The following is a 17,593-nucleotide window of genomic DNA, read 5'->3' on the forward strand; positions in this document are numbered from 1 at the left end:
GTAGCGGGAGTCCAGGCGTTTTGCGATGGGACAGTGGAGTGGCGTGGAGTGGGGGGATATGGAGATGTAGATGGCCTGATCAGCGCCTGGATTACGGCTGCTGATTCTGGGGGTACTGCTGCTGCTGCTGCTGCTGAGGTTTTATGAAAATAAATTGTGCTTTATGCTCGATTATTACTGCAGACTTATTGGGTTTTGTGAAGCGCTCTAAATGCCCTGTTCTGCGAGGGACTGGGCTTTGCCTTGGGCGCAGGCTCAGGCTCGAGTTCAGGGCCAGTTCACCTTTCACCATGTGTGTGGGCGGAAGGAGGAGTTAGTGTGTGTGTGTGTGTGTGTGTGTATGCGGGTGAATGTGTTTGACTTTAACCCATCTTTAGCTGCGCTTTTGTAATTGTTAAGATTTGGTTACTTAAATTTATTATTGCTACTCCGTCGCACCCATGGGATTTCGGAAGGGTTTCGTTTCGGAGTGGGCTCCTTGCGACAGTACGAACTTGAATTGAGTTAGTTTATGGGCCTGGCCAGGCAATTTGCATTCTACTTTTGCGGCTGCAATCAAATGATTCGTGATTATGAGAAAAGTTCTGGGAGTTTCGCTGCGGTGTTCGCCGCTCCCACAGAGTTTGGCAAAAGCCCCCAGCTCTACACGATTTCCACCAATTCGTGGGGCCACGGCCGCCACAAGGTTACCCTACTGCTGCTGGCATTTACAGTCCAGAGGCCAGGGGCCACGCACATTAACCCAAAAGAAAAACAACAAAATAATTAAGCCTTAACCCCTTTATTCCACCCATGTGGGGAGAGGTGGGAATGGGAATGGAGAGCAGCGCTGAAGGTATAAAATTAACAACTTCATTGATAGGCGGCAACAAACGACAGCCAAAGGGCTGCCAAATCAAGTGTTCTGGTCACTCAGGGATCGGGTTGGGTTAAGCCCCCGCATACATGGAAGGGGGTCTCAGTGATAATGGTGCGTGACCACGCATGAGAAACGATTTTGTCAGGGACTCGAGCGCGGCGCAACCACCTGACTGACATTTAGGCGAGCTGACGAGTTAATAACCCTTTTAAGCGCCCCTGAGAGAAAGGAGCACTGGCGACCGCTGGCTACTGCCACAGTCCCTTCCTGCTGCTGGTTCTCTGGTTCCCCGGCACAGTGGTTAAATCGGAAAGAAATTCATGAGAAATTCTGTCTTAATATCAGTTATTGTTATATCTCTGAATAATCCTGCTGTAATTTAATGAACAGAGTGATCTGCAATCTCAGACATACGCACTCCAGAAGAACATACATTTTTCTGTGCAATGCGCCTCCAGTTTCCCTGATAGTAGACTCACTGTATCTGGTACTCTTTATGGTCCCTGGACTGATGGTCACTGCCAGTCGCGTGTCCATTTGCCACGAGGGTTGACTCCTTGAACAGAGGCAACAGGGGAAACAGGGGCAGAGATGGGTCCAGGCCACGAGCTTAAGTGGCTCGAACGCCCTTTAGCATGTGAATTAGAGGAAGGGACTGCCTGGCGGGAGGAGCCATTGGAAGGGGTCAGCTGGTAGCAAGTTCCAATTAAGTTGCCCGGCCAGCCACTTGGGCCAGAATGAGAGGATTGTGGTAGGAGTAGGCATTGGGAATGGGAATGGGGTATGTGGTTTTTGGGCAGGGGCAACTCTTTTCGGCTTTGGCTCTCGCTGCGGCGCATCGGTTAATTGAATCAAGTCACGTGATCGGAATAACAAAGCGGGCGATATCGAGAGGCGGCCCTGCCACTCTCTAATTGACAACTGCCGAATGAAGTTCTTTGATGAGGACTCCCATCCCCATCCCCTCAGCCACTTCTGGCTTCTGGTTCCTTATCATGTGTGTTTGTTTGTCTTTCTCGGAGTGGTTCGAGTGGCTCTGGGAAGGGTCTCCGGCGGGGACTTGGACCAGACTACGTTTTTAATATTGCATGAAGTGCCAGGCCGCCTGACCAAGACGCTTTCCGTGCGTCTCCTTCTGTATTTGCATTTTCCTTTGGAGACTTTTGGTCAGCGCCCATCAGCGGACCACACCGCAAACCCCAACCTAGACCCCCGCCTCTAAAGCAAACGTTTCGTCGTCAAAGCGACCGCAGTCGAAGATCTTAAAGAATTTCGTAAGAAGCCGTAGCAAGAGGCGGGGCCCTGGGTAGGGAAAAAGGAAAAACCTTCCCCAAAGCACTTCAAAAACTGCAACTTGCGGCCGAACCAATCCCAATTTACACCCCAACCAGAACCAGAACCAAAGCCAGTCCCACTCCCCGTCCCCGTCACCGTCACCGTCCTGACTGGCAAGTTTCGAGCCAAGAAATCCAAAACCACACGAAAGACTCGCAAGATGCAAAGGAGACGGTCCGGGAACAGGACCATGGAATACGTATTTGGGCTTTGGTTTTGGCTTTGCTGTGCTTTGCCTTGCTTTGGTTTCTCGACTCATCTCGAGCCCCATCTCGGAGACCATTTCTCGAACTTCTCCCATTCTGTATGCATTTTCCCTTTTGTTTTTTCTCAACGCCCCCGTCTCTCTGTTCTCCAGCCACTTCCATCTGTGACCAGTTCCTTTCATCATCTATTACGACACCAACCACATATAAAGCAGGAAAACCGGGTAAGGGAATTTCCTTTTGGGTTCTAAAGACATTTTTAAGGGCGATTCGGTGCGGTCCGAGATTGACGTGCAAATTGCAAGGATTAAATTTCATTTCAATTTAACAAATTGTAGCCAGGACTCCTTGTCCGACTCGGTCTGGTATGGTTCCACAGATGAATCTGCATAGATATGACATGTCTTTGGGAATGGGCTGCAGATAAGGCAGCACAGGGCCAGACATCATGAATCCACATATGTGCATAGATATGAAATGGTAAGTGGTTGCTCCCCTCTCCACCAACACAAATCTCCCCAAGAATCGAACTTGGAAAACGAATTTCACTATCCTTAAGATGTCCCTTCAAGCTGAACTTTGTAGTAATTTAAATTGGTTTCTTAGTCCGTCCTACACATGTGGCACGTGTATTAAAAAATACCAAAAAATGTATGAATCAACACCGTAAATATCTGGGAGTCGCCCTATAGAGTTTTTCTTAAGTCAAGTCAAAGTTCAAAATACTCAAAAAACAGATAGTTTGAAAAATCCAACTGTCCACAGTCCACAGTTTTCTTATGAAATAATTTTAACAATAAATACACCTACGAAAGGAGACTTATAAGAGAAATCATACGTTACAAGACTTTACTTGTATTCTGTCTGAAGATGCAGTATGTGTATAAAAACGGAAGGGCAAGAAGGAAGGAAAAAGGAGGGCTGTAAAATTCTTTAAAAGTTGCTTCGATTCGATTTCGTCTAAGATCCCCACTGTGCGACATGGAAATGGTCATATGTAGACTCCAATCCATATCTATGCTGCTTGGATATTTGTTTGTGCTCATTTTGATTATCAAATCGAATTCCGTAACCGAATCAAAATTAATATTAATTTAATTTCCTTCCTCTGCGCCAGTCCCTGCCTGGATTCTCAGCTGTCAAAGTCAGAAAGGCGCTCATTCCATTTCTTGAAAGACCCCAAACGAACCCGAACCCGAACCGGAACCCCAACCACAGGACTCTGCCACACACAGTCGACTCAATAAAACTGATTATCGCAAAATTTGCAAATTAAAAATGTTCGCGAAAATGGTAATGCCGTCGAAGGCGGGGATAGGTCGATTTCACGCATATGTGGCCAGATTTGATTTGCACTCTCATAACTTCGGTCCTGCGCCAGAGCCATCCCCATCCCCATTAGCAGAAGCACTCCTCCAGCAGCATTGTTTGTCGTTATTAAATTTGCCAATTTGCTTTTTTCGCTAAGCGAATTAAAATTCAAACACACCAGCGGAGGAAGCTGCAAAAAAAATGAATATATGTAAAGCGAAAACAAAATCGCGGTTAACGATTGCGGGAGGATAAAAGCGAATCAGCCGAAAAATAAAAATGGGATGAGTGCGAAGAGTTCACCGAACATGGAATACACTTCCACAGGAGGTAGAAGTATAACAGGAGAATACGATAATAATAAGAGAATTGTACAATCTACTTTCTTTACACACAACTTATAAATAGGGAAATCAATATATACCTACATAATGTATTGAGTAAGATTTGATAATAAGGGGGTTTCAGATTGCCACAAAAGACTTTCCACAGAGGAGTCTGAGAGTACGAGAAAATATATTGGAGATTGTGGAAGTATCCCTACTCTGCTATATGGCCCAAGTTTCAGTCGTGAGATTCCTGAGCAAAAGATAGAGTATAACCAGACCCCGCAACCTGCGATCCGTGCGCCACGCTGAGACTGGAGTGGGTAAGGCAAGTGGCATACGCCGCTCGGAGATGTGTGGGTGTGTGTGTGTGTGCATGTCAAAATAAACAAGTTTGTGTCACTGCAGAAATTTTCATTTAATTTGCTCAGCGATGACGAGCACGACGAGGACACACGACAGGCAGTCAGGCAGTCAGGTCGGCATTCCCCCCCAAGGCAAGCCACATCCCTGGACCCCATGGAGTCCCTGCACCATCCCAACCACAACTGCCTGAAACAGCCAAACAAGGACACATCGCGGTCGCTGGAAAAAACGCGAATTTAAACTGCGAAAAGGTACAAAGAAGGTGGGAGTCCCCGTCCCCACATCCGCATCTGCATCCACGACCCAAGCCCGAGCCCGAGCGGAAGTTGCCCAGAGGAAGCGGAACAGCGACTGATGGAGGTGAGGTGGCAATGGGCGCGGCGCGGCTACTGAACCTGAAAAGTGGTTAAATTACAAATTATCCACGGCAGCTGGGTACTGGGTACTGGAAACTGGGCACAGGGTACAGGGTGACCCCCAAGTGGCAATGCCATATTGTGCGGCCTGGAGTTGGACCAAGAGCAGGAGGCTCTGGGGCAGGGTCAGAGCCAGGAACAGGAACAGAAGAGCTACTGGGAAGACGGGACCGGAGCCAGTTGAGAAGTTAAGCACTCGTAGCGGCAGTGTAGGATATGAAGAATTATGCGCGACGGGGGACGGATCCCTAGAAAGGCTTTACAACAAAAACTTAAAGTCAGCTAAAATTCGACGCCCTTCCTTTGCCCCCCTCCTGCTAGTCGCGCACTCCAATCCGGACAGGGCCTTGGCCACCCATGGGCCATAAATCAAGAATAGACAGGAGCCGCAGAAGCAGGAGCAGCAGGAGCAGCAGCCTGTTTCCATAATTCAGGGAAAATGAAAGAAACCCGGAGTGGGAGTCGGAGTGGGAGTGGGAGTGGGGGATGTGGGTCTGGCCATACCCTCTCTCGCTGCGAGTCCTTGTCCCATGTCCTTGGCACAGGTGCAGCCTTCAATTTACACATGTGAATTAAGGTTTTAAAATGGTTTGACAAAAACGAGCTAGGAAAAGCCAGGAAAAGCCACTCTCCACTCTCCATTCGCCACTCTCCACCCACCCCAGCCGTAATTCATTGTCATGCCCATGTGGCAGCCCCAAAGGGAGAGTGGGCAGTGGGGAGTGCGGAGCTTGGAGCTTGGGAAGGGGGAAAGGAATGCCCGTGGCAAAGATTAATCAGCTGAGCTACCTCGCATAACACAACACTGAAGAGTACAGCCCTAATACACTCAACCACACTCTCCACTCTGCAGCTTTCTCTTCTTTCTCCTTTCCTTGTAATCGATTTTTGATTGAATATTGCGCCCGGGCTCCCATTTCCATTTCCATTCCCCTGCCCAGCTCCACCCCCAGTCCCACTCACGTGCTCTGGCCGAGCCTGGTCCTGTCCTCCTTTTGTCCTGGGACCCGGATCGGCATGTTGTCACACACATGTCGCTCGTTATAAATTTTCCGCCTTTTCAAATATCAATAACTGTAAATATTATGAACACGTTCGCTTATGGGCTTAGCCATGGCTTTCTTTTCCACTCCCCCACGTTCCACCCACCCACACGCTTTCCATTTTGCACACTTCCTTCCCTTTCCTGTCGAAGGAAGAATTTTTTTTGTTTTCGCTATTGGTTTGCCCCTTTGACTTTGATTCTGGCTTCGTGTTCTGCTCCTCCTTTGGCAATGGGTATGCCGACTGTGGGGTATTTGGGTTCCTTAATTCCCTATCCCTTCCTTAATTATTTGAATAGCTCCTTACTGAAATGCAGAAATGAAATACGCTAATGACGTGGATTTGTTGATCTGATTTGCTAATGGTTTTCTTAAACAAATACTCTTGAATTGTTCTGATCTGAGCGGTCTTTGGGCAGTCATCTAGCATCTTCCCACTCTCTGAAAAACGTTAAGTACTGGTAGTCGCTGAGTCAGCTTTCCTGAAGAGCACTGTAGCCCTGGGCTGCCTTTAAAGGGGTCTCCTCTCTCTCTCTAATCCAGTCTAAGGCTCATACGAGTATGTGGGACATCCGTGCGACAGGTTGGCTTACGCTTTAAACACTTTTTCCTCTGGCTCTGTGGTCGTATAAATCCAAATATGATCACTTCATAATTTGACATTGATAGATGAGTGCGGGAGTTAAACAAAACAGAAATAAAATAAAACCCAATATTCAGCCAACAAAAAAAAAAGGGGTAGACGACACTCAATCATGCACACAGATGGTGGAAGTGGCACACACATGAGCCGCAGGGGGGAAGGCAGCGAGGCCCGGGCACTTACGGGGGTTATCGTTTTGTCAGGCCCGGCCCGTAGACGTCATCGTCATTCACATAACGGTGCTTTGATGGTTGTTTGATTCCTTGTGTTTGCAACGATTGATATTTTATCGTTTTTATGGCCTTTGCCTGGCCCCAGACCCATCCCGTCCTGTCCAACCGGTGTGGAGCGGAGCATTGGTGTGCGTGCGTTCTTCAAACCCTCTGAGCGTTATATGTGGTTGCTTAATAGATTTTTTATGATCTGTTTTTCTCTCTTCCACGAAAAAAGGGTTCAAGTCGGGCCCAAGCACAAGCCCAAGACCAGGCCCAAGCCCAAGCCCAAGCCCGGGGCTGTATGAGAGACCTCCTTTATTGATATATTTCGCGTGCATGTAAACAAGCAAATAACATTAATAATCCAAAACTCTGTGTATGTCTTATTCTATGTCTTGCTTTTCCCAAGACCCCGTGGCTATGCCCGTGTGTGTGTGCGTGTGTATCTGTGTGTGCGACAAGTGTTGGTATCAATAATAAAAGCATATTATCATCATAATCATCATCAGGGTAATGTTAAGTGTAACTGCAGGTCAAACTCGTGCACCCGTTTACCCTGACTCCACCTCCACCTCCACCTCCATCTCTCCCTGAGAGTGGCTTGGAGGCATAAGAGACACAGGGACCCCAACCAGGGCCAAAGGGTTAATGGCAGCACACGACACAATGCCAGAGCGAAGCTCTGAACAATGCAGGTCGATGAGGTCGGGCTCCCTTTAAGGGGGATGGGGGCTCTGGGAGGTCGTGCCAGTAGCCCTTGAGCCCCATAAATTAACCCTTTGTTAATTGATACAAATACAATTAATGTGCATGTGTGTGTGTGTGGCCTGTCTCCACGTGCGTGTGCGGCTACTTAACGGTAACGGTAACTAAGCAAACTCAACAACAACATCGAGGGGCAGCGGCATGGGGCAACAACCGTGACGACAACAAATGCAGAAAGAGACGGAGAGAGAGAGAGAGGAGAAGTTGGAGTGTACGAGTATCAGCAGCAACATTTGATTGCAATCCTAATTATTGCTTAAAACAATTAACATTTCAATGTGTAATACAATACAATGGATACACACAACCACCTGCACATACATGCATACATACGGACCAACAGACAGATGGACACACGGACACCCGGACACCCGGACAGAAGGTGGCCACAGGATATGCATAAATGCAACAATACGCTGGGCCCTGGGTCAGTCGGCGCGTGCAGCTGTTAATAGAGTGCCTCCCCAACAAAAGGACACGCGGACAAAGGACATTAGTGAGCTTTGGCTTTGCCTTCAGGGCTATGGGAACGGGATACATTTGGGCCCGTCTCCGTCCCCCAACACTGGTTGAGAGCTAAACCAAACTGTTGCAGGTACAGGCTGTTGCAGGCTCCGGTTTCCACTAACGTTTTCGACCAAAACTTAAAGGAGATACAGCTCTTGAATGCTTTTAATACATAACAATAAATTAATGATTTTACAGTATAGGATATAGAATATTGTAGTAATATAGAGACAAATTTGTGTTTACGCTAAGAAACTAATTTTATTTTACAATAATAGTGGACAATTGGATAACATCTTTCTAGGATTATCTAATATCAAAGTATATCCACGAAATAATATACAAAGCGTACACCACTGTGCGGGACAGACACGGACCCTGGCCACGCCCAGTCGGACAGGAAGTGCGCTACGGTCAAGCGGTGGTCTCCTCTTCTTCGTTCCTGTTCGATATCCTTGTCCGTGTATCATTACGGCGGCCACTTCGCTGCTCCTGGCGGAAGTCGTAATTACCCGTGTACTCGTACACTCGGGGGGGGGGGGACATGGGGACATAGGGCGAGCATGTGCATGTATGTAAATGGGATTTTACTCCGTGCGAGTGCATGTGAATGTGAGTTGAGCGGAGTGTTGGCCTGGCCCAAAAACGGAAACCGGCCAAACAACGAGTGTAATGTACACGATAGCATAGAAAATGGATTGTGATGGGGGGGCGGGAGATGGGAGGTGAGCGGGTACCGACTGGTTGCAGGGGGCGTGGCATGTTGACCACTTTGTTTTAATGGGTGCTCTTCGGTGAATGCTATTATTAAATGTGGCCTGCATCTTATTATTAACTGCTCATCGTACTGCTTCTATTTGTTCCTTCTGTGGTCTGTGGTGCAGTCCACCCCCTTCGATACAGCCCCATCCTTTCTATGGTCGTATAGTCAAACCCCTCCTGTATAGCCCCGGAATTAATTACACACTGCGAGAAGGTCCAAGGGCTGGTAAACCATTAATCTATTAATGCACAGCGACTTGGCCAAAAAAGCCTTCGAGAAGCTGTCGCTCCTCCTCACTCACTCACTCACACCCCCGCCCCGTGCGCCTTCTCTTTCTGGGCCAACGCATTTCCGTTTCCGCTTCAATGGCAGCTCAGTTTTGGCCTCCAGCCCCCCAGCCCCCGCTCAAGTTCGGAACGAATGGCGGTAATGACTTTTCATTCTCGCCCAAGATAACGCCAACGTTTTTGGCTCTTTCGCTTTTTTGGCTTTCAGTTTTCAGTTTTCGAAAATAATCAAAGGCGGATGGCGGGGGACAGAAGGGGCGGCTCGGAGGGGACGGGGAAACTCCTCCAGACAGGCAGTCAGTTAGCTATCGGTTGGGTACTGGATTCCTTCCACCCCCACCCCCATCACCCCGCCCTCCAGCTAAGCCTCCGGGTAATGAACGCAATAAACGCAACCGAAAAATTTCAAACTCTCACACGGCGAAACTACGAAACAGTAGAGAATCATCGGGGAGGTGGGGCGGGGCATGGGGCGGGTCGCCTTCGGAAGGGGTATGCGATAGTGTCCTGGCTGGGTATCAGAACGGTGGGGGTCTGGAAGGGGCAAGAGTGCGGACTATTTGCGCCATCAGCGAACGCGCTTCTTCTGTGCGCTCGACCATAAAAAAGGGCCGCGCCTGGACAACACAGTGGTACAAATCGGTGATCAGCAAATTGAGCCAAATTCATTAAGGTGTCTTTCAGTGCGGGGGATTTTGGAATATGATTTCTAGATCTTTCATAGCCTATGATGTCTTTTTCCAGGAGATTTTAAGAGTTGAAGATACCTTTTGATTGTGTTCTTTGATTGTGGACCCACTGTGCCTTGACAGAGACGCCTTCTCTAGTTAGTCATAAGCAGGACCATCCCACACACACACACACACACTCCCACACACACACCGTGAAGAGGAGAGCGAGTGAGATAGAGAGAGAACGTTTTGTAGTGCGTTTTGTAGCCATTTCCGGGCATTGGGCATTCCGGACTCCGGCGCCGCTGTCTGTTCCAGCAACTACCAACTACCTTCCCTTCACCGCTTTCCCCTTCTGGGCAACCCATACTCTTCCCTGCAAGACAGCATACCCTCTCTCCCAGTCATTATTGCTGTTGTTTCTGTTGTTTCTGCCGCTGTGTTTTTGCATAGACAGCAAAGACCGTCGACATCGTCGACTAATTAACTGCGATTATTACGGTCATTACGTGGGATTTCCTTTGCGTAAACATCTTGAATTTTGGCGCTCTTTTGGACCACCACTCCCCACTACACCGCGCTACCCCAGCCCCCCTCCATCCCATCAACTCCGTGTCTTTCTCTGTCTGTGTTGGTTTTTGGGAGGCGAGGACAAGTCTTGGTTGTGTCTCTGGCAGAAGGAGTTATACGCCAACTAATGGCTGTTCCTCCCTCTTAACCCCATCGCAGCCTCAGTCCCCCTCCCCCTACCAACCACCTCCAACAGACATTAAAGCAAATTAACCCCCACCCTACTTCCTGTGGCAGCCGCAAAAGTCATTTGTTGTGCAATGTGTTCCATGTGGCTGGCAGTTTAAAAACCAACACAAAAATCAATAAAAACGACCAAAAAAGGGATAACCAAATTAGGAAATGGAAAGGGGGGTTGGTCGGGGTGAAGCCTGTACCAGAACGGGAGGCGTGGGAGAGTACACCGAGGCAAAAACTATAGTTTTTGAAAGTCCAACGATGATTTTTCGACTAAAAAAAAAATATTGTAAATCAATTTCATAAAATTGTTTAAGCATTTGAAGCTCAAGTTTTCAAATTAAGTTATTGTACGAGAAATCATACTTTTCCTGAGTGCACCAAGTAGGAGCGCGAGGAGCTCCAGGGGAGGGATAACTTTCGGTGTCTGATTGGAGAAAGGCACGCCAGGGCTAAAAGGCTAATGGTTATGACTGTGGTGGACAAGTTGACAGTGGCTTTGGCTTAAAGACTCAAACCGAACTGAATGGCAACCGGCCCGCCCCGCTTTCCACCTTAAGCCATCAGCAACAGCCCCCCTCCACCCCCGCTGGCGACCACAACGCAGGCTGGCAATCCTGCCATCGCAGGGACATTTTCCAGACTTGGCAAGGGCTAAAAGGTAAATGTCTACATGCAACCTTAAGATTACTCAATTAATGTACTTTAATTTTGGCCAAACCAAAGTGTTTGTGGATGTCTTTTTGTGTGTCTTTGCATTCATATTTGGGTGTGCGTGCGGGTCAGTATTTTGGGACTAGCTGCCCCGTTGGTTACGCTTCCTACACTGGACCCGAATAGTTTCACTTAGCTTTAAATATGTATGGCATACGTTTTTTGCCCCTAGAGTAGAAATATTAAAATTTTATTTTACTTTCACTTAAACATTGGCATTAATATGAAAATATATTTGATATTTCATTTCTCAATGAAAAATGTATTTATAATTAGAATTAAATAAATTTCCTACAAAATTAATATATTATAATTTTTAGCACACTTATATTTAAATCAAAGTGAATTCGATTTAATTTCAATATTTTTGTGTTTAAAAACCGAATATTTTATTTAAATATGGGTGTGTTTCTTTTTACTATGCCATTTTACTCTCAGTGTACATATGTATTTCGCGGGTTATATTATCGATATTTTTCACTGCTAAACTTGATTCTAGAAATATTTTGAGCAATATATATATGCGTATCACATAATCCGATCGTTATATCTCCGTCAACCCTTGAGGTAGTGCCACATCGAGCACAAGGCAGGAGAGTCAGCCATGGAAAATGGTTTTCTCTTCCACATTCAATCTATACTTCATTATGATCTGATCACAAAGTCGATCTGCTATCTAGTACGTTAAAGTTGGTATAGTATCGTTCTTTATAAATCGGTGTTTTCGGTTTCTGAGGATGTTTTCTGTACTTGAATATACACTTCTTTTAGTTTGATATTAGAGGATAATGCACACGAACTCCGGTTCCTTTAGCTTTAATAGTTCCTGGGAACTAAATATATTTATATGTATACTTATGCACTTCCTTCTGGCAATTCCTATTCTCTTTCAGTACCGTGTACAAGTGTACAAATGTAGAAACTGATTGAGAGTAAAACTAATTTTAATCCATAGCTTGATGCGAACACCTGCACCCATAATGCCGTATCCCATAGACTTTCGGCAGATGCTCCAGCTGAAGCTCAAGTTATATGTACATATATACCATACATATATGCAATCAATCTATAAAGTCAAAGTAAATTTGCATGCATACACACACCCACACCCACACCCACACCCTGTCACTCGGAACGTGCTCGTTGGCTGCTGAAAGTACTTTGTCATTTTGGCTAGTTTTTGGCCATAATCTAGTTTCGGGTTGCTCCTGCTCCTGCTCCGGCTCTGGCTCTGGCTCCGTCTCCGGCTACGAAAGCGAACGAAATTCAATTAGCTCCAACATCTTAAAGCAGCGAGAGCAAAGGACCCATCTGGGGGAAGGGAGTCCAAAGAGAAGGACCCTTCCTGAGGAGGAGGAGCAGGGAAGGGCACAAAACCATCATCAAGGTAAGCAACTGAAGTATCTTCTCTACCCCAATCCCGATACACAGAGGTCTGGCAGGCAGTCCAGACTCGCACTCGCACTCGCACTCCAACTACAAGCCGTAGCAATCCTGGAGTGCAACTGATATGAATTTCCATATTGACAGCCGGCGACGGCTGTCCATTCGTTGAAGCCAGGACAGCAGAGGAGGACAGCCCAGGAAGTTACCGCATTTGTGGCTGTTCAAATTTTGTGGCCGTTGTTTTATGGCTCTACCCGCTGCCACTTCTCTCGTTGGGGCCAGCTCCCTTTTTATTTTTGGGCAGCCCACACACATTCAATTTTTTAATAAGCCCTGCGATGCCGAACCCCGAGAAGTACAAAACAAATATTAATAACTTGCAAGGCCTGACCGATGCGAGGGGCAGCCAAAAAAAAAAAAAAACGCTAAAAACCGAAAAACAAAAACCGAAACTCGAAAATCTTTTTTTGGGACAAAAAACGTGGAAGGAGGCTGCTCCTCTGCCGATTTTGGGTGTCTGCGGCTTGGAGCACTAAGCAAATATCAATATTTTCTACAAACTGCTGACTGAATTGGGTTGAGATGGGATGCGATGGGATGGGAAGGGTGAGCCACCCGAGGACATGCATCATAAAGTGCAGGACACGGACACGGACCCCAAACGAGGTTTTTCTGCTCTGGTCACTAGAAAAATCAAGTTAAAGCAATTAATTTCCACAAAACAACCAATTAGCTTGCAAAGTTTGCCGTAAGTGTCTAAACAGGGGTCAGGTTCTGGAGCCCACACCCACACCGACGGAGAGCAGGAACAAAAGGTTACTTGATTTGACTACTTTGAATGTTTGACACTTTACGGACCAAAAGAAGGTCCGACCAGACTCTGGGCTGGCTGGTGGGATGTCAGGGCTCAAAGGCAGACCGGTAGACCATCTTGTTTTCCTTGTAGTGTCACAACACATCCTGCTGAAATAATTTACCAGGCCGGGGCCAAGGATCAGGGTAAGAGAGAGATCTCTGAGAGAGCGAGTGGAAAAACTCAAGTTGGTGGTCCATTTGGACAAGTGTGAACAAGATGTTTTAGGCCAGGCGGACAGCTGGACACTATGTTGACACCAATGGCATCCTGGAGCTGGAGCTGGAGCTGGAGCTGGAACTGGACGATGGACCTGCTAAGGCGAGGACTTCAAAGTCACAGACGATGACGACGACAAGGACGAGGACAACCTGGTTGCACTTTTGTTGCTGTTGCTGTTGCTGTGATTGTTATTGTTGGTTTAGTTTGTCGTTTTCATTCAGTCATTAAAAACCCTTGTCAAGTCCTGCCAGGACGCACACACACCGCTCTGGGATATCCTTTGGGCCTGACCACACCAGGCGGCCCGAGACAGACACCTGCAAGAAACGATTTTCGTAGTCTACTTTCAGGCGGCATTTAAATTAGCCCAGCCAAAAACCTCAGTCCCTCAGTCCCTCCCTTTCTTCATAGTCTCATCTGTCCAGCAGCAGCAGCCTAAGCAAACCCCAAGGAAAAACGGAAAATTTGCATTTAACTTGAAGTGTTTGTCCCTGTCGCTCTCTTTCTCTCTCTCTTTCTCTCTCTCTCTCTCTTACTCTCTGTCTATTTCTGAGCCAGATGAAGCTTTAACCCTTTTGGTTAATTGAATTGATGGATTTGTGTCTGGGAACGTGGCCAAATAAGCTTTAAGGTCTTGCCAGGCGATTAACATACTATATACGAAAATGGGGCGGGAGTTTTCGTGATGCCTGATGGTGGGCTTGCGGCAGCGGCAGGGGCAGGGGCAGGATTTTTAGAAACGTGTGGCACTCGCAGGCAAATTGAGAAGCATTCGAAATTATGAAAAGTAAGCCATAAAATCTTATTTTTACTTCCGCTACTCCACTCCACCCTCAAGCCCTACCCACACCGCCAAAATCCCACTGCCAGGGGGTGTGGTGCTTTTTTCGACTGGGGGTATGGGGAAGCAGCAGCACTGGCATTATGGTTGACGGGGGGGATGGATACAATTTTAATTATGGCAACCGTAAGCTTTTGGTTGTAAATATTTGAAAATGCCCGATAACGTCGACGATTTTCATAAATAATACAACCCGCTCGAGCTTCTCTGGTACCCACCCGTCACTCCATCAGTGAATGGGACTGGGGCTGAGACTGAGGCTGGAACTGGGTCTCGGGAAGGGGGATGGGGAATGGGGGATGGGGGATGGGGGACAGGGACCGAAGCAGCTTGAAGCTAAGTGCCTGCTCCCACGATAAGGGTTATGCGTGTGCCTAGCCTGGCTCTCCAGCCGGGTCGCCTGTTTGGCGTTTAAAGACAAAAGGATTGCCTCAATTTGTGGCTCGGTTCGGCCCGACATTGTGCGTGTGGCCACATACACTGAGGGAAAACCACCCACACAGAGCATGTCGCACAATCCGGAAGGAGTGACTCGATCGTGAGAGATGGGACTCAGAAGGAGAAACAAAGAATAATACTTTAAAGTCTTCGAATGGGGAACGATTATGTGAGCAGGCACTAGACTCGGACTGTAAGCTGAGGTTTGGTTCCACTACTCTCGGATACTTCTCTTTCAGTGTACGTCTGTTGTCTCTGGCGGGGCATGCTTGCGTATCTTTATCTTATCGAGAGCTGAGGCTGTTTGCGTGCCTTCTGATTAGACCGCCAGACGGAACACCCCACACCCCAAGCACAGCCTCAACCCTTTTCCACCACCCCCTTTCCCACTCTCTGCCGTTCCCCTTACCCGCACGAGTACCCGCAGGAACATTAGCGGCATCTCAGCATTTGATAAGCGACAAGGCGAGCATAAGGCAAACGGGAGACTCCACCACCCCCTCTGCCGCCATTCTGGGTGCTGGTGGCACGCGTTGCCGTTACCCTATATTCTCTTGAAGATGCCACTTGCCTGTCTTCTCCTGTGATCTGTGATTTCAATGTGATTTTTGTTTTCCCAGCCACTACTCCTCGTTTTTTCTACTTCGCCCCCTACCCCTTCTGTGCCACCACACCCTTCTCATTTTCCCCCGTCCCTCACTGACTGATTTTACTCCTTTCTTTTTGTCTTTGGCCAACATTCATCATGAATGCCTCGAGCCCGCATCTTAATTTTCCTCCAAAAGCAAACAACACGCACGCCCCACTCACACGCGCGTATGAATGAGTGGGCGGACCACGCCCCCACCCCCCAAACCCCCACATCCCCATCCCTGTCCCTGTCCCTGTCTCTGGCCTTTCCTCTGGGGAGACTGGGCAGACAGTTTTTGACGAGCACTTCTTAATTTATGATAAGGGTTTTTGGAAAATTGGAAAATGTTAAAATGCTGCCTGCTAAAAAGTGGGTGTGGGGGATGAACGGGTTGCGAACCTACGGGCTGAAAAGAGATTTGGGGGGGCGGAATGTTTGGTTTTTTCTCAACTCTCCTCTGGCCCACCCACACTCTTTGGGGAAACTTCCTTTCGTAATGAGCTGCAAAAGCATTTGAATTATTTTTAACCCCGACGACATTATGCCCATGAGATCAACACATACACACACACACGCACGCACACACGCACACATGACTCTCCTATCACTCACCCACTTCCACGCAACCCGGATCCCTTTCCACCATCCCCCTCAACCCGTATCGGGCTGTGCTTTGGCGAAATTTGATTTAGGATTTTTAATTTTGTGTGTGCGCTACTCATATTTTTTAATTATGCTGAGTAAAAAAGGATTTACAACACACTCGCGCACACACATGGCCTGGCTTTCGAAAATTAATTAAATTTGCACACATTTGCAGCTGCCCCTTTTGGGGGCAGCCCCCTTCCCTCACCTCACTGTGCTGCATGGCAATTAAAAAGCTTTTACAGCAATCAAAAGTTGAAAATGTGCGGACGTTTTGCTGTTGCTTGGAATGACACTTTCTCCTGGCCCGGGAAACGGAGTCTCCGGCTTCCCCCAAAAACACCACCTCCCATCTACAAACTGAGACCCTGATAAGACCATCAAGCTGTTTATAGTTTTAAACGCTTTGACATTTGCATATGCCCAACCGCCCGACTGCTCCCCTCTTAAAGCTACCTCCCCAAAGTAACACTCAAGCAGGCACATTCCCATGATAAAAAAGATCCCCAGAACCACTCCATTCCGCTCTGCTCTCCATTTGACCGCCGGGCATCCTTATGCCCAGGCTAGTGGGGGATGGAGTGTGGAAGGAGCTACGCAGAAGTTGGCCCAAGAACGCCATCAAGATGAAGGGCCCACAAAAACACGGAAGGCTCGGTTCGGACCGAAGTTTATGATACCCTTCCATAGTTCCTATGGCATCGGTTTGATGTTAGAAAAATCAAATGAATAAGGCATGTCCTTTGACCAATTGATGGTTACCTATATGGATTAATTGTGTTCCTGATATATCGATACGATCGTGGTACCTATATCTCCAATGGGAGCTATAAGATGCCTAGTTTCAGCTAGATAGTAGCTTTAGCTCTGAGTCACGGACTCGATTGTCAATTCCGAATTCGTAGCTTTCTTCAAACGTCTGATCTAATCATATTGAATTTCTCTGTGGCAGTGTATACGCGTAACCACAGTTCTTATATCAATGACAGAGCAAAGGGAACAAGAGTGGATGGGTGGGTGAGTCCGGTCATGTGTCTTACGCTTAAGCGAATTATGAAGTGACCCAGAGCGCATAAAAATTTATTGCTACGAAATAAAAATCAGCGTAAAAGTCTGTCCAGGCTATGGGTGGTTAGGCAGGGGGCAGCGGACATGAGAGATGAAATCAGCATGTGAAAAAAAATGCTGCGGTCCCCCCCATTGGGTTCCGTTACGTTAAGTTCTGTTATGCCCGCCAGCGGGAACAATAGCAAAGATATGTCCAAAAAGGGAGAGGGAGACCGGCAGGGACAAGAAAGTCCTTTTAATCTTAACACATATCATCATGATAACAATTTGGTCACTTTAAGTGAGGCAAATTTATTTATAAGCCTCCCCCTCACGACTTCCCCGGTCCCCTCTCC

The sequence above is a fragment of the Drosophila miranda genome, chromosome XL (genome assembly GCF_003369915.1).
Source record: "Drosophila miranda strain MSH22 chromosome XL, D.miranda_PacBio2.1, whole genome shotgun sequence".
Lineage (NCBI taxonomy): Eukaryota > Metazoa > Arthropoda > Insecta > Diptera > Drosophilidae > Drosophila > Drosophila miranda.